Genomic DNA, 25149 nt, shown 5'->3' on the forward strand with positions numbered 1-25149 from the left:
CTCTAATAATGAGTGATGTTGAGCATCTTTTCATGTGTTTGTTAGCCATCTGTATGTCTTCTTTGGAGAAATGTCTGTTTAGTTCTTTGGCCCATTTTTTGATTGGGTCATTTATTTTTCTGGAATTGAGCTTCAGGAGTTGCTTGTATATTTTTGAGATTAATCCTTTGTCTGTTTCTTCATTTGCTATTATTTTCTCCCAATCTGAGGGCTGTCTTTTCACCTTACTTATAGTTTCCTTTGTAGTGCAAAAGCTTTTAAGTTTCATTAGGTCCCATTTGTTTAGTTTTGCTTTTATTTCCAAAAATATGGAACGCTTCACGAATTTGCGTGTCATCCTTGCGCAGGGGCCATGCTAATCTTCTCTGTATCGTTCCAATTTTAGTATATGTGCTGCCGAAGCGAGCACGGTTGAATAACTTTTTATGTGGACCTGGGGTTGTATCAGTTCACAGCCTCTGAGAAGCAGATGCCAAGATAGGATTATACAAGCAAGACCTTTTCAGGAGAAATACCTCTGGAGGACAAAAGGCAGAAGGAGCAAGAGGCAGGAGAGCCTTTGGACCAAGTGCAGGTCTGACACTTTTGTGACAGAGGAGGGGAAGGAAGCATTAGGTGGGAATATTCTCAGACACAGCACAGTTCTGAGAAAGCCTCCATCAGGCTACTGGGGAGTTTCTGAGGGTCCTGATTCAAAGACCCCGGTGTACTTGGTTGCTGGCTGTGAATAGGCTGGGGGAAGCTTGACCTGGAGTGACCATGGAACAAAAGATACTTTAAATTGAGGCTGTCACTCACTTCTCCCCACAAGAGGTTCTTTGGAAAGGAGATCCGAGCAACATTGCTGTCATCTTTCCTTTCCTAGAAGGTACCTGGCCTCACTCTTTGCCTGAGTTTCTTTCTTTTTAATAATTTTATTTATTTTTGGCCATGCCAGGTCTTTGTTGCTGCATGGACTTTTCTCTAGTTGCGACAAGCAGGGGCTACTCTCTAGTTGCAGTGTGCATGCTTCTCACTGAGGTGGCGTCTCTTGTTGAGGAGCACGGGCTCTGGGGTGCACGGGCTTCAGTAGTTGTGGCTCCCAAGCTCTAGAGCACAGGCTCAATAGTTGTGATGCATGGGCCTGGTTGCTCCAAGGCATGTGAGAACTTCCCAGATCAGGGATCAAACCCGTGTCTCCTGCATTGGTAGGCGGATTCTTTACCACTGAGTCACCAGGGAAGCCCTGCCTGCTTTCCCATTGCATATTTGTCTTTTGTTATTGATCTGCAGAAACTTTTTTATATCTAGTGTAGCAGCTCTTTGTTGCATATGCTGTCAGTGTGTTCTATCAGTCTTTGCTTTCTTTTAACATTGGCTCTGTGTTTCACTGTATACTTTTAAACTTAAATTTTTTTCTACAGTAAATCTGTACATTTTTTTTCCTTTAAGTCTTCTGTGTCTTACTCAAGAATGTTATCTTCCTTAATAGAGAAATGCAAATCAAAACTACAATGAGGTACCACTTCACACTGGTCAGAATGGCCATTATTAAAAAGTCCACAAACAACAAATGCTGGAAAGGATGTGGGGAAATGGGAACCTTCCTACACAGTTGGTGGGAATGTGAGTTGGTGCAACCGCTATGAAAAACAGTAAGGAGTTTCCTCAGAAAACTAAAAATAGAATTTTATGATCCAGCAATCCCACTCCTGGGCATATATCCAGACAAAGCTATAATTCAAAATGATATTTGTACTTTTATGTTCATTGCAGCACTATTCATAGTAGCCAAGACATGGAAACAACCTAAATGTCCATCAGCATATGAATGGATAAAGACGACGTGGTACATACATACAATGGAATACTACTCAGCCACAAAAAAGAAAATAACGCCATTTGCAGCAACATGGATGCAACTAGAGATCATCATACTATGTAAAGTAAGTCAGAAAGAGAAAGAAAAATATTATATGAATTTCCTATATGTGGAATTCTAAAGTATGGCCCAAATGAACCTATCTACACAACAAAAATAGATTCACAGATGTAGAGATCAGACTTGTGTTTGACAAGGGGGGTGGGGGTGGAGAAGGGATGGACAGGGAGTTGGGGTTGGTAAATATAAACTATTATATGTTGAATGGATAAACAAGGTCCTACTCTATAGCACAGGACATTATATCAAATATCCTGGGATAAACCAGAACGGAAAAGAATATAAAAAAAGAATGTATATATGTGTGTAACTGAGTCACTTTGCTATACAGCAGGAACTAACAGTGTAAATCAACTCGACTTCAATTTTAAAAAAAGAAGGTTGTCTTCTTTTAATAGAAAGAAAAAAAGTAGGAGGAGGGTCCCACCACTTTATCTCATACCTTCCCTGGCTGCACAACACATTATGGACATAAATTTAGTATAAATGATTATATTATGCATCAGCCAGGGCTTGATTGAGTTTGCATCTCATCATTTCCAGCTTTTTGCCAGCTAATTATTACAAAATATGTTTCCTTTGGAAATCAGTGGCTGGGCTCTATTTGTTCATGATCTCTCCCTCCACCCCCACATACACACAATATCAATTAATTTTATGCAACAGAAAAAAAATCTTTGCAATAGAAGACATAGAAAGGAAGCTTCAGCATTTGAGAGGAGATGTTGCTTCTGTGGTCGGGGAGACCCCAGCTAAAAGCAAGCTGTGAATGGAAGGCAGAGAGGCCCAGTTGGAGCCCCTGATCAGGGGACCCCACTTTCATGCTCAGAGAGCTGGAGAAACCATTCTGAGGATGGTGACCCTCCCCACACATACCTGGATCAGCTCTGCAGCTCCTTTTGGCTTTCTTTATAGTAGCTCTCATAAGACATAATTGTCTCATTTATGGCCTGGGAACAGGAGTTTCTCAGCACTTTTAAGGCTTCCCATTAGGCAAATAGCTGTGGCTATCTGCTGACCGCTAATCCATCTGGAGAGGGATTTGTGAAGAAGAGCCCACATTGAAGGGGATGGGCCAGCCATCACTGAGCAAGACCTTCTACTGCCCCCAGATTCACCTTATTCTGGCTTATCCCCAATGTCACTACTGTCAGCTCCTTCCAGGGGCTTGCAGGGGACAGCTCAGCATGTCCCTGGATGCCCTCTGCCACACCCATCCACCCTTGGCTGCTCTTAAACACCCCCAAGACCACAGCAATTAGCCCCAGACAATTATCGGTGATCCAGAACTGTCTTGAGCTCACATTTTTATGTCAGGATGAATTTGGATTCTGAAGTTGATCTCCTTGTTGTGAGGGTTTTATGAGGGAAAGATTAAATCGTCCTCTGATGTGTGCTTCCTTAGGTCCCAAATCCTTGAAGAGTCATTAAAGCACCTTCTCACTGAAATGCTCTCAATCTCAGCTTGATGGATATCATCAGGAATAATCTCTCCATTATTTGGGAGTTAAACTGCCTGGGAAGCTCTGCCAGACATGATTTTGCTGAGGTCCTTTGAGCCTGCTCCTTCTGCAGCTGGTGACCCCCAAAAATCCATGAGTGTAACAACACCAGAGGCTGATCTTCTCCTGTTTTTCCCAGGAAACCACATTCTCTATCCCTCCCCTAAAGGAGTGGATTTATCTTGGTTCAACTACACCTCTCACCAGGAGCCCACCACTGCAGATCTCATCAGTGAGCTATGTAGGGGTCAGCCCATGGTCAAGGCACAGCCTGGAGCAGGATCAGGGCTAGGGTCAGGACTCAACCAAGGATGAGGATCAGGGCTCAGTCTGGAAGTAGGGTCAGGGCACAGTCTGGGGCCAGTATTAGAGTTCAGTCATAGCCAAGGTCAGGCCCCAGTCTGGGATGAGGATCAAGGTTCTGTCTATTGTTAGAATTAAGGCTAAGTCTGGAAGCAGTGTCAAAGCTGTGTCTGGGTATAGAGTCAGGACCATTTTATAACCAGAATGAGAGCTCAGTCTGTGGCCAGGGTCAGGGCCTAGTCTGTGACCTGGTTACCAGCTCAATGGCCAAGGCATCAACCCCACCTCAGCTCAGGGCATAGCATTTGGCACCTTGCTTGAGCACTCCGGGTCTCAAATATCACCTGGCCTTGTTACCAGCCGGGTTGTGCCTGAGAGACTCAAGTTGCTTCAGTTGAGAAGCAGCAGGCAGGAGTGTCTGCAGGTGAGGGTCTGGATCAGCGGTGTGGTGAGGAAAAGCTGGGGCATGACCGTGAGAGGTTTGGACCGGTGGCAGGAGAAGCCAGTGTCACCAGGACCTCAGTCTCAGAAATCCCAGGCAAAGGGATCCCACATTATTACAACGCCTTCACAGCAAAACTTGCCACTTGCTCAGCTTTCTGGTTTTGGAAGCAAAAAGAGCCGGAACCTTTGGGGGGGAGCCAAGCCTATGCCAAGTTTCCCTCTCATCACGGTTGAGGGAGGGAGACGAGTGAGGTCATTCTGCTTAGCATAAAGCATGCTGAACATACTGGGTGACCTTCAGCAAATCACTCTTCCTCTCTGGGCTTCAGGAGACTCACCCACTAAAGGAGGAGCTGGAATGGCTCATCTTCAGGGTCCCTTCAGTTCAGCCCACTGTGAGAAAAACCACCAGTTAGAAGGAAGTGTGATGAAGATGTCCCAAGCAAGAGAGAGAGAGGGGGCTTTGTAGATCCGAGCCCCTGGACCAAGTTTGGTGTGACTGGGGGCACTGGGTGAGACAGAACTCGTGGGAGAGGAGGGCAGAAAGATAGGTAGTGCCTGCAGGGCCTGGGTGCAAAGGAAAGGAGTCTGGTTTTTAATCCTGCAGGCAACAAAGAGTCTTAAAGGGTTTTTAACAGGAGAATGAGCACCATTGGGTTTGCAGTGGAGGATGATCTGTCTTCTGTATGGGCAGGACGGATCAGAGGAGACAAAGGTGGAGACAGGGAAAAGACTATGCAGTTGTTCAGCCAAGACATGCTGAATTAGGGAAGTGGGCAGAGAAAACAGTGGGAGAGAAACAAATCTGAGAGTGATTTCGTGGGTAGAATCTACAGAACTTGATGACAGCAGACATGAGGGTCAAGGAGGCGTCGAAGGGAACTGGTGAAGTCCAAGGCTCTGGCTTGTACAACAGCGGGATGGCAGTGAAAACCACTGGGATGGGGAGAGCAGAAGAGAAGGACTGGGGGGAAGATGATGGTGAACTCCAATCTGGACCTGTTGAGTCTAAGATGTCCAAGGGACTTCCAGTTGGAGGTGTCTAAGAACTGGAAGGACTGATGCTAAAGCTGAAACTCCAATACTTTGACCACCTCATGCGAAGAGTTGACTCATTGAAAAAGACCCTGATGCTGGGAGGGACTGGGGGCAGGAGGAGAAGGGGACGACAGAGGATGAGATGGCTGGATGGCATCACCAACTCGATGGGTATGAGTTTGAGTAAACTCTGGGAGTTGGTGATGGACAGGGAGGCCTGGCGTTCTGTGATTCAGGGGGTCACAAAGAGTCAGACACAACTGAGCAACTGAACTGAACTGAACTGACTGAAGAATGAACTGAGAATATGGGCCAGGAGTTCAGATGAGCAAACTGGGCTGAAGACATAAATTAGGGGAATGTGAGCCATCACTGAGGGATCATGTACAAGGAGAGAGGTGAAGGGGTCCCAGGATGGACCTCTGGGACACCCCAGTAATTTAAGGAGCCAACTGAGAAAGATAAGTCAGCAAAGAAGCCTGAGAAAGAGTAAGCAGACTGGTGGGGTGGAGGGGGGCAGGTAACAAACTTGAAGAGATGGTGATATATTGGGAACTGGAGAGAGAATGGTATTGAATGTGGCCCAGAGACAAGTGTATGAGAACTCAAAGGATTCAGTGACCATGGAAGTCATTGGTAACTTCAGAGAGAGCAGTTTCTGGGACCCTTCTGGGGGCAGGAGCCAGGCTGAAATGAGTAGAAGAATGATATGTGGAAGTGGAGACAATTCTTTGGAACCATTTTCTCAAAGGGGTAAGGTAGGATCAGAGATGGAGGAAGGCACGGGGTTGAGGTAGAAAGGTGTGTTCTAAGCAAAAAGAGACTTGGCCTTGTGTAAATGCTGGTGGGAGGGATCCCATGGAGGGAGAAATTAAAGACACAGGAAAGAGAGGAATTGGGGAAAGAATGGGTCACTAGGTGTAGGCTATGTACCACCATACAAGGCTTGTCCCATATATTTTTAATATTTAATCCTCTCAACCTGCCTGTGGTTTTGCATAACCACACTTATTTCCTTCTCAAGCACATCCCAGAGTCAAGAAATTATTTTAATTATTCTTAGACTTGTTTATTGACTCTTTCCCTGGCTCTCTCGAGGGAGTTCCTGCTCTCCAACACTCCTATCTTATCTTGCTTGATTCTTTATCGTGGCACTTAACACTACCTGATATTATATTACCTGCTTGTTACTTGCTTTCTTCTGCCTTCCACATCAGCAAAAATGGAAATCCAGGGGAGATGGGACTAAGTCTGACTTGTTCTCCAGTCCATCCCAGCGCCCAGAATCATTCCCAGCTCACAGTAGGCACACAACAAAAGAGTGTGAAATGAATGAGCAGAATGAATGAACGATCTAAGAAAAGGTTCTAAGAACTACGTAGTACTGTTCAAAGTGAGAGAAAGAGTGAAGAGCCTAATGCTGATCATCTACTGCATAAACAGCTTCATCTAAACAACTACACAGCACCTTTTGGAGGCATGAAATATGGGCCCCTTTTCAGAAATGAAGAGAATGAGCTCCAGAGAGATTTGAAATAGTGTCAGAAATGGCACCACTGATATGTGGTGGCACCAGACTTGAAGGCCAGGATATTTTTATTTTGTTCCCTGTTTTTGTTGTTGACTGGCTTGTTTTTCTCAAAAACCTGGGTTTATTTCCTGCCTCCCATGGCCTCTGGGGATGATCACAGATTCTTCTCTGCACCTGTCCTCAGGATTGCAGACTCGGGAGGAGGGGCTGACAGAGTCTGCCGTGTGTTCCAGAACCATCCCCTGGCTGCAGGCATGCAGAAGGACCCGGTGCCTTCCCCCAGCTGGTAGTGGCCGGGGCCGAGTTGAGGACAATCAGGAGAGAGATTTGAGAGAGAACATGGGCCTGATAAGCGTTAGGATGTGGAGCAGAGAAAAAGCAGGACGTCCAGGACGGTCTCCCAGGTTTCAGGCCCAAGGAGTGGGTGGCTAATGCTGCCAGTGGCTAAGACCCAGAGACCCAAAGAAGCAGCAAGTGTGGGAAGGGAGGTGGCTTCCATCTTGAATGGGCTGAGTGGGTGGGGTCCATGGACACCCAGGTGTGGTGTCCAGTCTGAAGCTCAGGGGAGCGGCCAAAACCAGGTGTGGTCAATGGAGCCCTTGTGGTGACCTCTTGCCAAGGGCAGCAAGGTGAGAGGGAGAGGGTGGAGCAGCCCCAGCATTCCCAGGGGTGGGCAGAGAGGGTCTGTGAACAACGTTCAGAGGAGCGAGCCGATGGTAAGATCGGAGAACGTCCCTTCTGAACAGTGCAGTTGTAGAGACAAAAGACAAGACAAATGAGCTTTTCTGTGTGTTCGCTCAACAGAATATTTTACAGCCTCTCTGGATAAACAAGCTGTCATCTACCACCCAACCCTCTATCAACTGAAGCAGCCTGGGGAAAAGATAAGGCTGTGGGTTTGGATACTCTCAGCTGCTGGTGCCTAATTACTACACAAGCTAAACAAACCCAGAGAGTTGTAGGCAAAGAGGGACTTGGCTGTCTGGGGAGGAGAGCCATTTCCCTGCTCCCTGGGAAGGGATGGAAGACAAGCACTGACATTTATTGAGCTCCTACTATGTGCCAGGCACTTGGCACATGTCATCTCATTTAATAGGGTGTAGAGGTATTGTCCTCTTTTTGCAAATGAGGAAACAGAAGCTCAAGGAGGTCAAGTTAAAGGATCCACACACCCCCTGCACTTCACTGACTCCATGGACAAGGCTCAGCTTTTTTTCCTCTGTTTCTCTGACCCTGCAGAGTTAAGGCCAAATGCCATAGTCATGATTTTGGAGCTATGTTAAGTGTTTCCTTTCATAAGACATCCATTTGTAGGAAAGAAAACTGTTGCGCTCAGCAGCAGGGCAACAACTACAAAGAAAATTGCTATTAAGAGCATAGATTTGGGACTTCCCTGGTAGTCCAGTGGTTAAGAATCCACCTTCCAATGCTGGGGACATGAGTTCGATCCTTGGTTGTGAAACTAAGACCGCACATTCAACAGGGCAACTAAACCTGCACCACAATAACAGAAACCCATACACCATAATGAAGATCCTGCATGCGGCAACTAAGACCCAAAGCAGCCAGATAAATAAATTAATTTAAAAAAAAAGAGCATAGACGAGCTCCCAGCATTACAGTATATTCAGAACAGATTGACAGAGATGGTAGTTCCAAGGGAACCCGTGTGCGTGTTTCTTCCTGCCCTGCCCCAGGCGTGTCTGTCCAAAGTAGAATCGGGATGGGGGAAAGGAGTTGAGGTGGTGTCAGCAGTCTGCTGACTCAGGGGACAAGATGGGAAATGAAGCCAGAGAAGACCAGTCACCAGGTTGTGACCAGATTAGATCCCAAACCCCTTGCCTCCTAGCCCACAGTGCCCTTCCCAAGAAGATACACAGCTTCATAAGAGCAACAAGGACTTCCCTGGTGGTCCAATGGCTAAGATTCCACATTTCCAATGAAGGGGGCCCAATGTTTGATCCCTGGTCAGAGAACTAGACCCCACATGCATGCTGCAACCAAGAGTTTGCATACAGCAACTAATGATCCCGCATCCCACCATGAAGATAGAAGATCCTGCATGCCACAACTGATTCAATGCAGCCAAAGAAATAAAATAAATACTTTTAAATTACATAACCAACAAGGACCTACTATATATAGCACAGGGAACTCTGCTCAATATTCTATAATAACCCAAATGAGAGAAGAATTTGAAAAAGATTAGATACATGTATTATGCAAAATAAAAAAATCTGAAAAAAAATTTTGATCTCTTCACTGATAAGCTGTGCGAATTTAGTCAAGTTGCTTAACCTCTCTGAGTTTTGATTTCCTGATGCTCTCAGGAAAAATCCTGAATGGATAATACCTATGATGAATAGCACTATAACATTCATACACATACACACACAAACACCTTGCAAACTATGTAGCCCCCTATCAATATTACTTATTATCATTATCCCTAGTTTATAACTCCTTTGAGAATAAGGATCATACTTTCTCTGTGTTTTCATCCATCCTTCCTAATGCCTCACACATTGGAAACAGTCTATAAATGTCTTAAGAGATAAACAAGCTATTGGCTATCACACTAGTGATCATCTAAAGAGGCAGTAAAATATTACCAAGACTGCCCTTTTAAACCTTCTCTTTCTCCCTCCATGATGATCCCTGGTTTGATTTTCTCTGTTCTGAGAGATCTGCCCTGACCTACATGCAGAAATTAGTCTGTTTACAGAGAGGAGCCTGCCTCCTGATGCCACAGCCCAGATGACCAGTGAAGCATCAGAAAGTCCTGGTAAAACATTAGGATCTTGAGAATTTGTTTGTTTTTAAGGGTCTAATCCAGTCCATCTTTGTTCAGAGAGTTTGGTTGATGCTGCTCTTCAAAGATTGCTGTCCTTCATTACTCTTGAAATGGGGCTTCCTCTCAGAGCCATCTGGTATCCCAAGTCCCTGCAACCACCCCCTTTTCGCAGCACAGGCAGGAGCAATCACTCCCATATCAAGGCTCAAATACTCTTAGTTGTCACTTCTTAGTTTTAAGAAACACAGAGGCACCTTGACAAATAAGCTATCATCAGTTCAGTTCAGTTGCTCAGTCGTGTCCGGCCCTTTGTGACCCCATGAATCGCAGCACGCCAGGCCTCCCTATCCATCACCAACTCCCAGAGTTTACTCAAATTCATGTCCATCCAGTCGGTGATGGCATCCAACCATTTCATCCTCTGTTGTCCCCTTCTCCTCCTACCCCCAATCCCTCCCAGCATCAGGGTCTTTTCCACTGAGTCAGCTCTTCATGTGAGGTGGCCAAAGTATTGGATTTTCAGCTTCAACATCAGTCCTTCCAATGAACACCCAGGACTGATCTCCTTTAGGATGGACTGGTTGGACCTTCTTGCAGTCCAAGGGACTCTCAAGAGTCTTCTCCAACACCATAGTTCAAAAACATCAATTTTTCGGGGCTCAGCTTTCTTCACAGTCCAACTCTCACATCCATACATGACCACTGGAAAAACCATAGCCTTGACTAGACGGATCTTTGTTGGCAAAGTAATGTCTCTGCTTTTTAATATGCTATCTAGGTTGGTCATCACTTTCCTTCCAAGGAGTAAGCGTCTTTTAATTTCATGGCTGCAATCACCATCTGCAGTGATTTTGGAGCCCAAAAATAAAGTCATACACTGTTTCCACTGTCTCCCCATCTATTTGCCATGAGATGATGGGACCAGATGCCATGATCTTAGTTTTCTGAATGTTAAGCTTTAAGCCAACTTTTTCACTCTCCTCTTTCACTTTCATCAAGAGGCTCTTTAGTTTCTCTTCACTTTCTGCCATAAGGATGGTGTCATCTGCGTATCTGAGGTTATTGATATTTCTCCCAGCAATCTTGATTCCAGCTTGTGCTTCTTCCAGCCCAGCGTTTCTCATGATGTACTCTGCATATAAGTTAAATAAGCAGGGTGACAATATACAGCCTTGACATACTCCTTTTCCTATTTGGAGACAGTCTGTTGTTCCATGTCCAGTTCTAACTGTTGCTTCCTGACCTGCATACAGGTTTTTCAAGAGGCAGGTCAGGTGGTCTGGTATTCCCATCTCCTTCAGAATTTTCCACAGTTTATTGCAATCCACACAGTCAAAGGCTTTGGCATAGTCAATAAAGCAGAAATAGATGTTTTTCTGGAACTCTCTTGCTTTTTTGATGATCCAGCGGATGCTGGCAATTTGATCGCTGGTTCCTCTGCCTTTTCTAAAACCAGCTTGAACATCTGGAAGTTTACGGTTCACATATTGCTGAAGCCTGGCTTGGAGAATTTTGAGCATTACTTTACTAGCGTGTGAGATGAGTGCAATTGTGCGGTAGTTTGAGCATTCTTTGGGATTGGAAAGAAAACTGATCTTTTCCAGTCCTGTGGCCACTGCTGAGTTTTCCAAATTTGCTGGCATATTGAGTGCAGCACTTTCACAGCATCATCTTTCAGGATTTGAAATAGCTCAACTGGAATTCCATAGCCTCCACTAGTTTTGTTCGTAGTGATGCTTTCTAAGGCCCACTTGACTTCACATTCCAGGATGTCTGGCTCTAGGTGAGTGATCACACCATCATGATTATCTGGGTCATGAAGATCTTTTTTGTACAGTTCTTCTGTGTATTCTTGCCACCTCTTCTTAATATCTTCTGTTTCTGTTAGGTCCATACCATTTCTGTCCTTTATCGAACCCATCTTTGCATGAAATGTTCCCTTGATATCTCTAATTTTCTTGAAGAGATCTCTAGTCTTTCCCATTCTGTTGTTTTCCTCTATTGCTTTGCACTGATCGCTGAGGAAGGCTTTCTTATGTCTCCTTGCTATTCTTTGGAACTCTGCATTCATATGAGAATATCTTTCCTTTTCTCCTTTGCTTTTCACTTCTCTTCTTTTCACAGCTATTTGTAAGTGGAAGTGAGAAATAGATTTAAGGGACTAGATCTGATAGACAAGAGTGCATGATGAACTATGGATGGAGGTTTGTGACATTGTACAGGAGACAGGGATCAAGACCATCCCCATGGAAAAGAAATAAGCTATCATAATCTGTGATAAAAAAAAAATGCCCTAAAGGATGGGCTGTTGGCTATTTTGGGGAGAGGAAGAAGCAAATATAACTAAGTCAGTCCCCACCCCAGGAATAGATCTCAGGCAGCTTTTCAGGCTTGAACCTGCTGAGTGATGCTAGGTCTAGAAAATTCACCTCTGAGCCTCCAGGAGTCATTGCTCAGCCTTCAGCATCATTGCTCATTGCAGTTATGTTGTACTGGTGTGCTGTCATGGTGTTCGGAACATTTGGAGGTTGGGGGACACACCTGGAGAGCATAGCATAGGAATGGCATTCTTCATAGGAACGGCAAAGATCACCTCATCTTGTGCAACAGTGGTATCAGCAATAACTGAACATTCCCACGGGAAACTTTGGGCGCCCTGGAAGCCTGTGCACCTCACTGAGAATGTCTTGTCATGTCTCATGTGTAACAGCTTCTCTCCCTGAAATTTAAATCTTAAATGGAGAGACAAAGAAATTGCAAAAATATGATGGAGTCCATCCCATTCCCACCCTATTCTGCTTCCTACCCTCAGGAACTGCCTTGATTCTTAATACCTTTTTCTCCAGCCTCCATCCATTGGCAGGGCTCCAACAGGCTCCCTTCTGTGAGAAGTAGAGAGAGCTGGTTTCTGAATCTCATAATCCAACCCTTAGGGAAGGTGTAGATGGTATAAATATCCAGAAAAGAGGATGATGCCTGGAATACATTTGCTCCAAATGAGGTGGGACTGAACTGTTTCCCCTTGCCCTCTGCAGCAGATATGCACTGATACATGCTCATGTACATGCTCTCTGGCCCAGATCCCTAGGGGCAGGATGAAAGTGGCTAGTGAAGCTTCAAGTTCAAGGATCCTTGCCTGCTAGAAGCAACCTCAGTCCTACTCTCACCTGTTCACATAGTGAGCAAGATAAGTGCCTCTCGGAAGTAGAACCACTTGCCAAGAGCAGTTCATGGTCTTTAGCTATCCCTGATGGAGTTAAATCTATCCTGCATATTGAGATGTGAATTCCTGGATTTGGGACAATTATTCTTGTCTGAAGTTCTTTCTACCCTCCTCAAGAGGCATCACAAAATCCATTTAACTGTGTTTAATTTAACATATGTGGAAGCAGATCTAGACATCCCAGCTCCACACTCCCCAGGCCCTGGTAGAGAGCCCACAGCTTCCTTAATGAATGCTGGGTCAAAGTCCAGCCCATCCTCCTGAGAGCCCAGGGGTTCCCCAGGAGGCCCAGGAGTTCCCAAGCCATTCTGTATGACACTGTATCAGGGCACTGTATCAGTCATGGTGGGATAACTGATGAAAGAAACAACTCCCAAATCTCAGGGGCATAACACATTAATGTTTATCCTTCATATCACAGCATAACCCAGGTCACTTGGAGTTGTGGAAATTTCTACTCTCTGCAGTCATTCAGGAACCCAAGCCCTTTCATCTTGTGGCTCCATACTTGTCTTGGTACTTTGTTGTTGTTCAGTAGCTAAGTTGTGTCCAACTCTTTGAGACCCCACAGACTGCAGCATGCCAGGCTTTCCTGTCCTTCACCATTTCCCAGAGCTTGCTCAAACTCACGTCCATCGAGTCGGTGATGCCATCCAACCATCTCATCCTCTGTTGCCCCCTTCTCCCCCCGCCTTCAATCTTTCCCAACATCAGGGTCTTTTCTAATGAGTCGGCTCTTCGTATCAGGTGGCCAAAGTATTGGAGTTTCAGCTTCAGCATCAGTCCTTCCAATGAATATTCAGGGTTGATTTCTTTTAGGATGGACTGGTTTGATCTCCTTGCAATCCAAGGGATTCTCAAGAGTCTTCTCCAACACCACAGTTCAAAAGCATCAATTCTTCAGTGCTCAGCTTTCTTTATAGTCCAGCTCTCACATCCATACATGACTACTCGAAAAACCATAGCTTTGACTATTGGGACCTTTGTTGGTGCTTGGAGTTCTCTCCATTTACCCAATGGATGGTGAATGAGAGAGGGTGTTGAGAACTGCAAAACTGTGGTGGTTCAGACAGTAAAGAAGCTGCCTGCAATGCAGCAGACCCAGGTTCTACCTCTGGTTTGGGAAGATCCCCTGGAGAAAGGAATGGCAACCCACTCTAGAATTCCACTTGAGAACTCCACTCAAGAATTCTCTTGCCTGGAGAATTCCATGGACAGAGGAGCCTGGTGTGTTACAGTCCATGGGGTTGTGAAGAGTTAGATATGACTGAGTGACTAACATAACATGCCAGAATCAATCTACATTGCTTTTGCCCACATTCCCTTGGTCAGAACTCAGACACATGGTCTCACCTAACTGCAAGGGAATCTAGGAAATGCAGTTTAGCGGAAAGCCCAGGAAGGAAAGGAATGGGAGTTGGTAAACAGAGGAATGCCACTGATCCTTAATGTTTGTGTTGTCATTGAGTAGGGTCTGCCTCCCCTGGGCTATGAGTTCTTTTGAAGCAGGAACTGGATTCATATTTGCCTCTCTGAGTCATGAGCTCCAGGCTTCAAACCCTAGCTGAGTGGTCCAGAAGGTGGCATACCAGAAGTGGATATCACAGCTTAGCATGCCACCCACTAGGCTGCCAGGAACATGGCAAAAACAGGCGGATCACAAAAAAGACCACTAGATAGGAGACTTACAACCACAGCAGACCCTGAAGGCTTAGGGCAGAGATGGGAAGAGGGCCTAGAAGAACCCTAAGCCAAGGACACAACCTTCAGTGGCAGCAGAGAAGGGCACCAACCAAGCTTGGACTGTCGCACTTATCAACATAATACCCTTCACCACAAAAGAGGTCAGGCCTTAATATGCCTACTTTACTGATGTGGGAATAGAGGGGTTTCCCCCACCCCAAGTCAGCCAGCCCTAGAACACAAGTCTCCTGCCTAAGGAACTATATAAAGCTATCAGGCTCTTTATGTTACTAATCCATCTAATCCATGAACATTCAAGGGCACTTCACTGTGGGGACCTCTGGGGATCTGGGCTTCCACCTCTCTGGACATGCTCTGTGCTGTGTCCTGCTCCATGTATCTGGATGATCACACATGCCTTGCAATGAGTTACATCCCCCAGGCATGTTTGAAGGATCTGTCTCTAGTTTTCAGAACATTTTACATCATGGGCCATATTTACAAATCAAGAAATTTTATCTAATGGAGAGTCCTGGATTTTCTTTTTAAAAAGTCAAGAGGTCCAGCCACCATGGGTCCAACTCCCACAAGGAGAGAGTCACTCAAAGCTGAATAACTGCTGCGCTGTTAACAGGACATATGTCCTCCATGTTCCCACAGTCCGCACTTTCTGATTTTTCTTCTTTCTGCACTGTGTTACTCATTTAACTCTCTCCCTGGCTCTTGCAAGTATTTGAGTTTATAATCTCAACCCTGTGCATTTATGAGCCTTCAATCACCTAGCCCCTCCACCATTCATTCAGTCCATCAGCAGGTATTGGCTGAGTGGTTGTTCTAGGCCAGGTTTGTGCTGTACAGTGGGCATGAAAACAAGTTCTGCCCTTGGAGAACTCATAGTCTGGAGAGAAAGACATATACAGAAACACAACATTGCAGGGAATTCCCTGCGGCTCAACGCTTAGGACTTGGCACTTTCACTGATGGGGCCTGAGCTCAGTCCTTGGTTGGGAAACTAAGGTCCTGTAAGCCTTGCAGCAAGCACAGCCAGAGGGGGGAAAAACAACAACAGCAATAACAACATTGTAACTGGGGGATGTTCTATGGATCCCAGATGTTTAATTTTGTACCTCAGTGCCTGATGCACATCCTCTTGGGGACTCACCTGTCCTCACTCAAGGGGATGGCGTCCTACTGTAAGCACTTGCAGCTCCCCGCTTACCGTCCTCTGCATGGAGGCTGGAAAGACTGGAGAATAGTTGTCCCCAGGAACAGTATTCAAACCGCTAACCTGAGTTGGTGGATAATCACCTCAGCTCCCTCCCCCTCAGGCAGGATGACTGATTCTATGCTGCCTACCTGTGATGCGGATTCTATGCTGCCTACCAGAAGTTCCCCAGGGGCTAGTGCATTAACCTGCTCTTTAAGGCACTCTATATTTTCCCTTCCCTGCACCACTTCCCTGCAGATACTTCCTCAGATCATTTCCCAGGGAAATCACAGGCATTTACGCCCTTATCTGCTTCTGGGGGAGCCTACTTCTGAGACGTGTGCCCATAAACAAATGGGGTGCACAGCCTCCGCTGCCCTTCAGAATCCACTTACCTCAAAAGGAAAGTGACTGTCATTTAGCCTGGACTGGTCAGCAGATAAGCCCAAACAACTCATTAGCCTTCCTTTAAAAATAATTGTTATAGTAATCAGGCTAAAAAAATAAGGAACTCTAGTAAGTAAACATATTTTAAACATACTAATATAAAAGAATAAATTAAATAATAAACAGTAATTAAAACGCTGCATAAGCAGGTGGTTGGGCCTGCTGTTTTTTATCTTTTTGTGATTTTGTTACACATTAAGTCAGCTCGTTCATTTCCTCTGTAGAGAAACCTGCAGCTGCTGTGAACTTCCTTTCCACTACCCCCTTCACTGGCTCCTTTTGAAAGAAGGAAGGCCTGTGAAAATCATGGAGGTGATCAGGAGGGACTGATGTTTGTGCATCATTCCAGAAACTTTCTGTGCGTTATTTCATCAGTTCCTCTCAATGGCCCGTGAGGGAGACGAGCTCATCTTCACTCTCCAGGTGCAGCAGGGACTCTGGAATGTCAGGAGACCTGCCTGGGACCACAAGACCCAAACCCACGTGACTCAAAACCCACCCTATGGCCTTCTCCTCCAGCTGTGTGTGTGTGTTGACTGGGATGAGCAGGGAGGGAAGAACAGCAGACCTAACCTGAGGTTAGGTGCTGAGCTGAGGTGTGGCAATGGCCATTCAACCTACAGGTCACTGCTTCCTTCTGGTCCGGAAAGATTCCAGAGAAGAATAAAGGCAGAGAGTCGGTGTGGAATAGAAGGACCAGAATCTGGAGCAGAAGATGCAAATGGAAATCCTTTATCCTTCCTCCCCTCTCTCAGTCCCTTCTTCCCTCTTTCTTTTTTTCTTTTTTTCCAATCATGAGCAAGGGCTCAAGGGAGCCCAGAAATATCTGGCGGATTATTTAAGAGGTGTTAACTCTTTTTAAAGACTCTGATAAAGGCTCATGCACTAATGGTTTGGACAGACAGAGGAAACAAAATCTCTTTGTGTCATCTGATTACTTGGTCATAGGTAGGTAAGGCTAAAAATATAGTGCCTCCCTGCTTCTTGGGCGATACCAGGACTAGGTGGCAACAACACAGGGCCTGGCACTAAGTAACAGCTCAGGAATGGCTCATTGCTCCCTCCTTCTCACCCTTTCCCAGTTCTGGCAAATAAGAGGTTCACCAGCTTGATTTTTCAATACTAATGTCTGCCTTCCAGCATCCCATACTGCCTGCTTCCATCAAGAAGCTAAACCAATATTTCCAACTCATCAACACTTAAACACGAGGCCAATTTGCCCAATACATTGTCTATTTATTTTCCAGGCTGCAATCTTTATGATGCCTATTCCTGAGGCAGTTAATTTGCTCTTGAATACATATCTTTGTGTATTGGTTACCCATTTCATTAGCGGCGATATTGAGACCGGCTGGGACGTGTGGAGGATTTTTCATGGAGTGAAAGAAGGTTTTTAATAAGCCCCATCATTGCTGGCTTTATGGTTCCATTTGATGAGCGACAAATGTATTCATTTGGCAGCTGCATTCCTTAATCAGGTATTCACTGGGTAACAGCACATATAAATATGGAGAAACACAGAGTTTAGGGAGCTGAGTGCAGTCGTTTTCCACAGGGATTGGAGCATTGTCTGTATTCACCATTAGTTTTCAAGCAAGAGCCTCTCCATGCTGGATTTGAAATTCTGTACATAAGCATGCGGGTCCCATCTATGACTCACTGCCCTCTCTCAAGAGCATCCTCCTCCACCAAGGGGCCAGACCCTCCAGAGCGCTCTTGTCCCCTCTTCTACATTAAACAAGTCTCCAGTCACTTGGTTTCTTTGATCGATGGTACTTTTAAACCTTTCCTGTGACTCCCACTCCATTTGCCCTCAAAATTCCCCTAGAGGAAAAAATGACTAAAGTACATTAGCTCTACTTTCAACAACTTTATTGAGGTATAATTGACAAATAAAAATTGTGTATATGTATACCTTACATACACAATTTATATATATATATGTATACCTTACATATACACAATTTTTATTTGTCAGTGTATATGTAAGGTACACATATGGGGGCTTTCCTCATAACTCAGTTTGTAAAGAATCTGCCTGCAATGCAGGAGACTCCAGTTCGATTCCTGGATTGGGAAGATCTGCTGGAGAAGGGATAGACTACCCACTCCAGTATTCTATGGTTTCCCTTGTGGCTCAGCTGGTAAAGAATCCACCTGCAATTCAGGAGACCTGGGTTTGATCCCTGGGTCGGGAAGATCCCCTGGAGAAGGGAAAGGTTACCCACTCCAGTATTCTGGCCTGGAGAATTCCATGGACTATACAGTTCATGGGGTCGCAAAGAGTCAGACACGACTGTGCGACTTTCACTTTCACTAAGGTATACATATAGATAAATATATATGTTGCGCAAGATTCACCAAACTCGAGTTAATTAATATCTCCATTGTCTCACAAAGTTACCATTTTTTTCTTTTTTGGCCTGTGTGACTTGAACACTTAATATCTGCCCTCTTAACAATATGTACCCTCAGGTGTACAATACACTATTGTTAACTACAGTCATATTGCTGTACATTAAATCTCCAGAATCTAATCATCTTGCATAAATGAAACTTCATAGCCTTTCACCAGCAACTCCCCATTTCCCCCTCTGCCTGCCCTTGGCAACCACCATACCACTCTTTGCTTCTGAGTTTGGCTATTTTAGGTTACATATTTAAGTGAAATTGTTACCAAAACCCAAGTGCTTGTGTTCGATGCACAGTGAGGCCAAACAATACCAAAACGTCAGAATCGGGAGCAAAGAAAGGTTTACTGGCAGTGCCATGCAAGGAGATAGGTGGCTCATGCCTTAAAAACCCCAGACTCCCTGGAAGCTCTTAGCAAAGCTCTTTTCTATGAACAATGAGGGAGGGGCATGAGTAGTTGTTGCAAACTTCTTGGTGTCAGAGCCTTTGTTCTTGAGGTCAGGTCATAGAGCCAAGTCTTTCCTGTAAACCTCAACCAAAACCAATGTTATTCTCTGTTCTCACAAGAAAGGACAAGTTCTCAAGGCACAACTTTCCTCCTTCGAGGTCCTGGTCCTGGCAAAGAGGAGGCAGATCTTAGTTGGTGGGTCCTTTGGGGCCAGGTCCCCAGACCCAGTTGTCATTGCTGAAGAAGCCAGGCACCCAGAACCCAGGCTCTCAGGCCACCCAACCGGCAGGGGCAGGTCCCGCAGACTGTGTCCCATGCAGACAGCTACTGCCATTAGGTTGCAGAGGCAGGGTTGGGGAGAGGTTCATCTCAGCCTCAAGGACTGGGCCTGGCCAGTGGGTGGTCTTGGTGAGGGCTCTGGAGCCCCCAGACTGTTCCCTCGGACCCCCAGCTCATCTGCTTGCCCAAAGCTGGGAGAAGGCTGGGATCTACCTCTTACCTCACTCTCTGCTGGACGCCCACCACTCACAACTGTTGGCTGAACGGACCCACTAACGGTTGCTCACTGACAGCCGGTCACTTGTGGGAGGGGCCCACTGTGGCGCCAGCCAATGGCTGAGCAGGACCACTAACGGTTGCTCATTGACTGCTGGTCACTTGTGGGAGGGGCCCACTGTGGCGCCAGCCGGTGGCTAAGCAGGACGACTAATGGTCCCGGGTTAACTTTGCCTGGGAACAGGATGTGGGAGGTGGCGGAGTGCGGGCGGCGGGTAATTGTGCACAGCAATAGCCACTTGCTGAAGGCTTCACTCTGCCGCACTCTATTCCAAAATCATACAGTATTTCTCTTTTTCTCTCCAGTTTATGTCACCTAGTATAGTGTCCTCCAAGTTGAGCCATGTGTCATAAATGATAGGACTTCCTCCTTTTTTATAGCTGAGTAATATTCCATGCCCCGTCTTCTTTATCCATTTGTCTTTCCACAAACATTTAGGTTGCTTCCATGTCGTGGCTATTGTGAATAATAAAGCAATGAATCTGGGAGTGCAGATATGTCTTCAAGATCCTGATTCCAGCTCCTTTGGAAACAGACTCAGAAGAAGGATTGCTGGATCTTATGATAGTTCTATTTTTAATTTTTACAAAAAAACTTTGTAGAAACTTCATACTGTTTTCCGTAGTGGCTACACTGATTTACATCCCCACCAACAATAAGCAAGGCTTCCCTTTTTCCCACATGTTTACCAACGCTTGTTATTTCTTGTCTTTTTTGATAATAGCTATTCAAATAGACGTTTCTAGGAATTTCTGTTGTTTTCCTTGAACCTGGGACAGAAGCCATTCCCCTGTAGATAGTGAGATTGGGTTTCTCAGGAGGTTGAAGACTAGAATGCGTGTGTGGTGTATGTATGTGTGTATGTTAAGTGCCCCCATTGGTAAGATGAGAATAATATGTCTAGCGAGACTGTCATGGCAGGAACCATGTTTGCTTACTGCTGTATCCATGGAACCCAGAGCAGTGTCTGGCATATCAGGATTCTTAGCATATGTTAGGAAAGGATTAATCAATCAAGGTCCTGTTCTCTGTTCACCTACTTCTAGGCTATAAGTGGAAACTCCCAGATACGCCAACAGAAGGTAGCTTAACAATAAGCGGAAAACCTCATCCCCCTACTCAGGCCAAGAGTGGCCTTTCCTAGACAAGCCTCCATGCTGAGAACCCCAAGGGAAAACAGGGGCAAAGAAAGAAGAATGGCAAAGGAGAAAGTGAGCAGATGGGGGAAACCTACCCCAGCTGTTGGCATCCATGAATAAGGAAAACCAATCTCGGTTTGGAAAGGATAATGTTTGTAAGGACTTGGCCAGGATTATAATGAAAAGAGGAAATGCACTAAATGTTGTGGAAATAACACACATTTTTTTTTCCCTTTCATATCTGGAATTGCCTGAACCTCTCATTTTAGTCATGGTGTCAAAACAGACCCTGGATCAGAAAGAGGCAGGCCAGGACCTCTAATGTCAATACATAGGCAGCTGAGAAGTTCAAGGCCATGGCCACAGGAACACGGTGGGTTCAGGTGTGGATAGTCTTGTCCAGAAGACGGGGCACCAACAGCAGCATCCAGGCAACAGGAGGTGAGATGTCATAGAAGTCCTGGGATTCTTGTGTGTGGTCCTTCCGTATGGGAGCAAGCACGTAGGAATCAGGGGATATCCGGACAGTGATAGACTGACAGCTCCTCCCATAAAGAGACTTTCTTGACTCCTTTTCCAGGAGCAAGTCCCCTCAGCAGCCTCCCACCTCCCTGCTCAACTTACCACACACCACCCTTTACAACCAGCAGCTTTCCTGGCTGTTTCAACCACTGAGCTCTTCTTATTGGCAGGAACCACATCTCACAGGAGGTGCAAAATGCTATGAAAAGGGAAGAGCCTACCATTCAGGTTGACTGTTTGGGGAGGAAAAAAAAAATCACTCTGGAACCAAAAGACAGACTAAAGCTTTACCACTCAAAGTTTTGCTGTTTTGAGGACCAGCAGCTTTGGCATTGCCTGGAGCTCTGTTACAAAAGCTGTGTCTTGGGCTCCACTCAGACCTCCTGAATCAGAGTCTGCATGTTCACAGTAACCTCGAGTGATTTATAAGATCATTATAATTTGAGAAGCAGTGGGCTAGAGAATTGAACTTAGATCTCTGAGACTCTAAATTCATAGTTCTTTGAACTCCCACATTTCCATGGTGCTTTGAAAGTCATATAGCACTCTGATAAATTTTCTCTTAATGCTTCCCCAGTCTGAATTGAGTAAGGGAGAAAAAGAATATTGTAAAAAACAAACAAAAAGAATGAAAGAAACAAACAAAAAGCCTAGAACTCACTAACAGAGTGCCTACTCTAAACCAATCACAATGCTATAAGCTGTCACAAAATACATTCTCTTAAGTCACTAAAACAAGCACTAAAGTTAGGGGAGTAATGGGCACCATTTTCCAGATGGAGTCAGATTAAGAATGATTCACAAACTTTACCAAATTCACTCAATTTGGACTTGCTCAGCTGTGACAAACAGAGAGGCCATCCTGGTCTAACTCAATCAGAGGTCCGTATACAGAAATTAGGTGACTCAGTTCCTCTCACTGCTTGGAGCCTGAAGTAGTGGGATTTTAGTCCATCATATATCTAAGCAGACTTGTCTTCACTCAGGGCACCGTGGGAATGGGTTGGCTGTCCATCAGTGCTTTCTGATTCTTGTGGAGTCCGACAGTTGGAAAAAAAGAAAGAAAGAAAGAAAATAGGTGACTCAGAATCCTAGGATAGGAAATTCAACAAGACCAAATGTTATGGAGTCTTAAAGGAGACAGCAGTTGAGAACCAAGGTACCTGTCTTTTCTTCTTGGGTATGCAAATTGCCCTTGAGATGGGAATTCTTGTATAAGTGATTACTGAGGGAGGCTCCTAGGAGGAAGATGAGAGGGAAGCACGACAGGGAAGGGGAGAGAAGAAATCTAAGCAGGAATGTCATCTCAGGTGGAGACCAGCTCCAGCCTGATCCCACAGGGAGTTTCAGGGTATGAATGGCACAGAGGTGGCCCCATCTTGAGTCAGGACGCCAGCCTTCTTACTTCATGTGAGTCAGTCCTCAGCAACTGGTTCCTCTGTGGAACCAACCAACCTAGCTGGGAAGCCCTAAGGTGGAGGGTTTCTCTGGGGAAGGAACAACTATAAGGTGTTAGCAGCCAACATGCACAGAAGCTGAATGTATAAGGGCACCAGTGAAGGGGAGGGTCAGCAACCGTGTGTGTGCCTCTTGTCTTTCCTTCTTGGGAACAACCTCTGCTCTAGCACAAGGCATCACTGTCTCTGCTCTGCTCCATTCTTCGCACCACTGAAAGCAGTCCTCCGGTGGCCCACATGTATCTTCTGTGTGTGTGTGTGTGTGTGTGTGTATGTGTGTGTGCGTGCTCAGTCCCTCAGTCAGTCTGACTCTTTGCAACCCCATGGACTGTAGCCTGCCAGGCTCCCCTGTCCATGGACTTTTCCAGGTAAGAATACCGGAGCAGGTTGCCATTTCCCCCTCCAGGGATCTTCCCGGCCCAGGGATGGAACCTGCGTCTCTTGCACCCGCTGTATCAGTAGGCAGATTCTTTACCACTGTGCCACCTTCTACTGCCTTCTAATTCAAACTTGCACCTGATCCAAAATGACCACTCCAGTTTAACGATGCCTCTGGACCAAAAGGTTTCAGCTCGCATCCTCACTGCTCAAGCCTCTTAGCCGAATGCCAGAGAGTGAAATCTGATTTGCCATCCTTGGGTCCCAGCCAACAGGTGGAGCACCCTTGAGTCACATGTCCACCTCAGTCCAATCACCTGAGACCTGGAATGACATAGTGGAACACAACCAGGGGAACTAGGGGGTGGGCTTATTCTTCTTAGAAAAACTTTCTGTGGGGCAGGCAGTAATGGAAATTTCCAGTCCTGCTCATTAGCTGAAATCCAAATTCACATTTCTCTGATGTCAGAGTTTATATTCCTGCCACATTGTTTCCCCTTCATAATATGGTTGTTCAGAACAACTCTGCCTGGCTTAAAACCCCAGCTCAGCCACTTGCTAATCATGAAATCCTAGTCAAATTAACCTCTCTTTGCCTCCATTTGATCATATAGGAGTTGAAAACAGCACCTGCTTCATAGGATTGTTACGAGAATTAAATGAGTTAATAATGTGCAAGGTGCTTAGAATAATGCCCGGTGCATAGTAAGCATAATAGAAGTGGATGCCAAATAAATGAATATAATAATTGAACTTCTCAGACTCTCTCAGCAAGAGAGAGAAGGAGTTAAACAGGCCTGACCCGACAGGGCATAAACTGGCCAGCACCCCAGAGACTGTTGGCACATTGAGCTGTCTGGGATGAAGCCCTGGGAGACAGACAGGAATGTTACCATTGTGGCTCAGGCAAGAAAGAATTTTCTGACCCCTTTCCAGGGAAACCAGTGCCATGGCAACTCGAGATGGCCTGGGGCAGCGTGACATATAAAAGCTTGCAAGGATCGTGCTGATAATAACATTTCTAATATTCTGCTATGGGTGCTATAGGTGCCTATTATGGATTGAAATGTGTTTCCTCCCCCCACCCTCCCCCTCCCACACCCACATATGGAAATTCATATGTTGACGTTCCAACCCCACTACTTAAGAATGTGACCTTATTTGGAGACAGTCTTTACAGAGATAATCTAGTTAATGATGAAGACTTTATGGTGGGTCCGATCCCAAAATGACTGGTGTCCTTATAAGAAGGAGAGATTTAGACACAGACACACAGTCTTCCTAAAGGGAAGACGATGTGAAGAGACACGGGTAAACGATGGCCATCTACGAGCCAAGGAAGGAGATCCTTCCCTCACAGTCTTCAGAAGGCACTGACCTTAACAACACCTTGATTTCAGACTTCCAGCCTCCAGAACTTTGAGACAATGTTTCTGTTCAAGTCACCCAGTGTAAGGGTTATGTATGGCTAGCACCTAAGCCAGTGCTTTTCAGTCTTCACCAAGCACCATGCTAGACACTTCATGTGGGTGCTTAGTCGCTCAGTCGTGTCTGACTCTTTGTGACCCCATGGACTATAGTCCACCAGGCTCTTCTGTCCATGGGGATTCTCCAGGCGAGCATACTGGAGTGGGTTGCCATGCCCTCCTCCAGGGGATCTTCCCAAACCAGGGATCAAACCTGGGTCTGCTGCATTGCAGGCAGATTCTTTACAGTCTGAGCCACCAGGGAAGCCCAAGAATACTGACATGGGTAGCCTATCCCTTCTCTAGGGGCTCTTTTTGACCCAGGGATTGAACTGGGGTCTCTTGCATTGCAGGTGGATTCTTTACCAGCTGAGCTTCCAGGGAAGCCCACTTCATGGACCTTAGTTAATTAATCTAACCCATCCTGTAGGACTTCTCTGGTGGCTCAGATGGTAAAGAGTCTGCCTGCAATGCAGGAGACTCAGGTTTTATCCCTGCGTCTGGAAGATCCTCTGTAGAAGGGAACAGTAACCCACTCCAGTATTTTTTCCTGGAGAATTCCATGAACAGAAGAGCCTGGCGGGCTACAGTGCATGGGGTTGCACATAGACAGACAGGACTAAGCCACTAGCATTTTCACCCATTCTGTAGGGTAGAGGTTGTACAGTCCCAGTCTAC

General features: G+C 45.7%; 2 non-coding genes across 2 annotated transcripts; one reads left to right on the top strand and one right to left on the bottom strand.

The window, feature by feature from the left end:
- Nucleotides 1-302: 302 nt before the first annotated feature.
- Nucleotides 303-409, bottom strand: LOC133045388 (U6 spliceosomal RNA). Its single transcript, XR_009690249.1, has one exon. It is a non-coding gene; the product is annotated as a U6 spliceosomal RNA (small nuclear RNA).
- Nucleotides 410-22069: 21660 nt separating this feature from the next.
- On the top strand, nucleotides 22070-22219 carry LOC133045360 (small nucleolar RNA SNORA79). Its single transcript, XR_009690234.1, has one exon. It is a non-coding gene; the product is annotated as a small nucleolar RNA SNORA79 (small nucleolar RNA).
- The last annotated feature ends 2930 nt before the right edge of the window (nucleotides 22220-25149 follow it).

The sequence above is a fragment of the Dama dama genome, chromosome 23 (assembly GCF_033118175.1).
Source record: "Dama dama isolate Ldn47 chromosome 23, ASM3311817v1, whole genome shotgun sequence".
Classification (NCBI taxonomy): Eukaryota; Metazoa; Chordata; class Mammalia; order Artiodactyla; family Cervidae; genus Dama; species Dama dama.